General features: G+C 33.7%; 1 long non-coding RNA gene across 2 annotated transcripts; it reads left to right on the forward strand.

Annotated features, from left to right (window-relative positions):
* The first annotated feature begins 2,004 nt into the window (after positions 1-2,004).
* Positions 2,005-3,601, forward strand: LOC127125466 (uncharacterized). Of its 2 annotated transcripts, none has more exons than XR_007804656.1 (3): positions 2,005-2,432; positions 2,920-3,107; positions 3,186-3,601. It is a non-coding gene; the product is annotated as an uncharacterized LOC127125466 (long non-coding RNA). The 2 variants fall into 2 exon arrangements; XR_007804657.1 differs by having other exon boundaries at positions 2,005-2,383.
* Positions 3,602-5,007: the final 1,406 nt, after the last annotated feature.

The raw sequence follows: 5,007 nt of genomic DNA on the forward strand, positions 1-5,007 counted from the left end.
GGAGAATGATGTTTTGTACAATGAACAATATGTCACTGTAGGGAACAACCAATTTAAAACCAAAGAATGGTATATTGAATTCATGAAGGAATAAACTTTGAAATGAAGAGTAAAGGTAAGCCAACAAGTGAGGGGCCTAAGGCATGGTATCACTATATTTGAATAACCAAAAACAAAGGAATTGAGTGTTTGTCGACGAGACAAACATCTCTTGGTTCACAGGGTGGACTCCAATTAAATCGTCCTAAAAGGATGTGCATGGAATCCAAGGGGATAAGGTATTTTATTTAAAAAAAGGATAGTATTGATTGATGAAGAATAATAAATAAGGTAGCTCCCGGAGAATCTGAATTCTCGTGCCTACGTATTCTCACTGTGCAATAAGAAAGTCAGAGCTTCATAGTTCGGCCGACTACGTATGAAACAAACACAATAAGAGACTTATGAGGCAAGAGAAATGGTAAATGATAATGAAATAAGACTTGGAAGTCATTGGATATGAACCACACTAAAGTCTATGAGTAAAGGTGAATACGATGATCAATTGGGTCATTCGTCCCGTACCCAGAGATATTCAGAATAAGTTAATGGAATTATCCACTCTCATTCCTTATTTACTATTTAAGGCTCATGGCATGTGATTCTTATCATAACTTTCAAGTTGTTGAATAAGAATCATTGTTGCTTCTCATGATGATGAAGACTTTGTCAATCGTTTGATTCAAATTGCACTGAAGTCTATGAACAAAGGCGAAGACCTTGAGCAACTGGGTCATTCAATCCGTACCTAAGGATACTCTAGAAAAGGAATAGGAATGCTTCATTCTCATCATTATTTGTTACTTAAGGATCATGGCATACAACTTGAATCATGATTGATAAGTTGTTGATAGAGGCTTCGAATTGTTGCATTGTTGCTTTATGAAGGGAGACTTGACAATCATTTGATTCGAAACGTGCTAAAGTTTATGAATATAGGTGAATACGATAAGCAATTGGGTCATTCGTCCCATACCCAAAGATATTCAAAATGAGTTAATGGAATTCTCCACTCTCATTCATTCTTTATTTCTTAAGGCTCGTGTCACACAATTTGAATTTTGATTGACAAGCTCTTGAAAAAACACATTTGATGTGCCTTGTACAGTAGTCTACTGCTTGATTTGTCTGGGATGCCCTGACTGGAAATTTGAACTTGAGGCCATGAGATCCACAACATTACAGGAAGGAACTAGTCTTATCAAGTGATCAATGGACTTTTGATCATTTAAGTAGACTTAGGAATTATACACAAATCAAAGGATTTAGTTAATCAAAATTTCTTTTAATCAACTTAATCAAAGGGATGAATTAATGGTTAATTATATATAATGTGTCTAAAGGTCAAATGACTGATTAAATAGTTTACAAATCCTAAGCTAAGGGATCATGCAAATATTAGGATCAAATTAATCATCAAATATCACATGAAAAAACAATTGATTAAAAATGGTCAATTAGTCTAAATCCCAAACCCTAATCTAATGGAGCATGAAATTCAAGCTATAAGACCCTAAGGTTAATAAAGTTAATTTGAACAAAATGATCAATTGGGGAATTAGTTTTATAATCAAAATTTACTTACAACTAATTATCCTAATTATATTCTAACGATAACCAAAACTCCTAATTAATTCTATCTAAAAAACAATTAATTCTAACAAATCTTAATATTCTAATTAAATCTAAACCAACCTACACCTCTGATATTCTAATTACAACCTAATATTATAATACTGAAATTATAAATCTAATTAATCTAAGATTCTAATTATTCCTAAAATCCTAATTAACCAAATAAAACTAATCCCCGGGTAAACTCTCTAGTCAACATGAGAGACGTTAACCAACTAATTAGCCTAATCAACCAAACTCATTAATCTAAAATCTAATTATCAATCAAAAGGATTAACAAAATGGGTTTAAGGTCCAAATTCATTGTCATGATCTTGGAGTCAGTTTGGAGTCAGTTTGGGTCTTAGGCCCAAACCAACTCCAAAATCATGGCAATGTCCACGTGAGGATCTAAGTCTTCTCTCGTCCTCAATCCTGCGTGCAACTGAAACCGCCATAAACATTCATCGATAAAAACTCGAACCACGACAAAATTTTCCTCACTCCGGCATACTCATCATCAACAATGGCGTTCGTGGGACTTCGGTTTGAATAAGAAGAGCAATTCGAATCCATCAAAAATGCATTCATTCTCAAGGCTTTGCGTTTGAAGATCTGAAGTTTCAAATATTCGACGGCACAAAGATTCACATTGGTGAGATTCGAAGATCTGAAAACCATTGAGATTCGAGAGAGCTTGTGATTTGATTCTGGATTGGCGATTGCTGAAGTATGTTCAAAACATTCATGAATGAATGAGGATAATGCTTATTTATAGGGTTAGGTCCTCTCGATTCAGTTAGAAATGCATACAAAAATACTCTAAAATTCACATGTCAGTTACAAATTGCCAATACAATTTTAAACTCAAATTGTAATGAAATGATTCTGAAATGCAGTGGACATGAATTTGGAATTAATTTGTTGTTTCTGTTTTAGGTTAGTTAACCATGATCTGAGAGTTATTTAAAAGTGAAATGGAATTGATTTTGGCTGGTTATTTTTCCTGAATTCTTCTATAGAATGCTTAGAAGGGTGATGTTTATTTTGAAATTCTATTTCCTGTCAAATTATGCATAAATGTTTAGCACTAAAAAAGGCTTGTATTGAAACCCTGTTTTTCCTGTCAAATTTTATGGAGGATGCTGACTTGTGTATCAAAATCTGCTATATTCTCTTCTTGTCAAATGTTTTATGCAGAAAGTTAACTTATCCCTTTTCTTGATTTGGATGATAAATTGGTGATTATAGTGGACTGCTTTGCAGGTGAGATTGCATTTTGCAACAGGTATGAGTGCTCAGCGGCAAGTAGTCATGTGCATTGCTTGTGTGGTTCTACAATGTTGTTGCAAGGTTTATGTTTTGATTAGGTCTACATCATGTATGATATTATGTTCATGACAGAAGTTTATGGTTCCAATGCACTTTGGTTTTATGCAGCATGGTGACTTCATGTATGTGTTGCTTTTTGCCTAGCTTCAATTCTGACTTTGGTTTTATGCAGCATGGTGACTTCATGTATGTGTTGATAGGTTTGTTAGCATGGTTATGCACATGGAGGATGGTGGTTGAACTAAGGTTTGTAACATGACATCAAGATTGGATTTTGGATTATCATGTCCAAAAGGTAAACTTCAAGATCAAGGATCAAAGATTGAAGATTTGGATTAGAATTAGAATTGGGTATTTAGGGATTTAAGATAAAAAAAGGTTGAGTTGATTTTGGTCAAAGTTAACCGAAAAGTCAATTGTTGACCAAAGTCAACATTTGGTCGACATATAATTTTTTTGGCATTTTTCATGTAATGAATAATGTATGATGGATTATAATGATGGAATTGATATACTTTTGAGTGAAATGGGTTGTTTTTTGAATTGTTCTTGATACTTGAACATGATACTTGTAATGGACTGAAATGGATGAATTTGATGAATTAATGATATTGTAATGAACTGAACATGAATTGAAAATGGATTGAAATGAACTATGAACATGTATTGTATATGAATTAAACATGACTAATGAACAAGACGAATGAACCGCTTATCATGAACCAACGAATATGGCTATAAAATAAGATATGTAATAATGATTAGGGGTGTTCAAAACCAAACAAACCCAATAGAAAACCGCAAATCAAACCAAACCAAACCGAAACTGCAAAAAATCGCATTTAGTTCGGATTCGTTTGGGTCATTTTTTAATAAAACCGCACGGTTTGATTTGGTTTGCGGTTTGTATTTTGCAAACCGAACTAAACCAAACCAAACCGCATTATGTTACAACCCAAAGTTCACTTATCCCACATCCAACCCAAACCTCAAACCTAGTATGCCTTAACCTTACAATTACAAACGATTTTCTCTTAATCACACTTAGGGTTTCAATTTCAACCTTCTTAAATCTCTCATAGTAGTATCACATATTATTCTCATCTTATTTTCCATGTAGGTCCCGCCTATTCTACTCTAATAAGTCCTCTATTATGTTCTTTCTTTTTTATCTTTTATGTTACTATTTTCTCTTCCAATTACGTTTTTATTGCACTTTTCTTCTCAATCTCGCATCTCTTATGTTCTTTTTTCATCTTCTCTAATCTCTCATCTCATATGTTTTTTTTTATGTTTTATTATAATGTCTTTGATATTATTTTATGCTACTATTTATATTTGTCTAATCTGGTTTTTTGTATATTGAATGAAACATTTTTGTCTAAATATGATGAATTTTGATGTTATTTAGTAATATATGAATGACTAAACACAAAGTTATGTCGTTATTTATAGGAGTATATATGGCTCAATAAAGATATTATAAAAAACCGAACCAACCTAAACCGCATTGATTTGGTTTGATTTGGTTTCTAAAAGTCAACCGAACCAAACCAAACCGCATGCTTTTTTCTCTTGCGGTTCAGGTGATTTTTATCGCAAAAACCGCTCAAACCGCACCACGAACACCCCTAATAATGACCTATGACCTAAGCAAAGATTCATGGACCAAACTAATGGAATGACAGTGGATTTGAATAACATTGACCAGATGAAACAGGCCTAAGCAAGCCATGGATTGGGACTAGGCATGAGGATGATCCAAATGAAATGCTATGGAATGGAAGCATGTGAAAGTTGTGGGGCCATGTACTTGGGCTCAAATCAATGGACATGAGAACAAGATGAATGTAATTAACACCAAGAAACCAACATGAATGAACCATGGACAAGAGTTTGTTGAATGCAATTTGACCAAGCAAGAGAATCAAGCACCATTAATGATACTCGATCAGAGGAAACTAGGGTCAAGAGCCCACACAATGAATGCTAGACATAATTAGGGTTTATGGAAGCCATGAT

This window comes from Lathyrus oleraceus, chromosome 3 (genome assembly GCF_024323335.1).
Source record: "Lathyrus oleraceus cultivar Zhongwan6 chromosome 3, CAAS_Psat_ZW6_1.0, whole genome shotgun sequence".
Taxonomy (NCBI): Eukaryota; Viridiplantae; Streptophyta; class Magnoliopsida; order Fabales; family Fabaceae; genus Lathyrus; species Lathyrus oleraceus.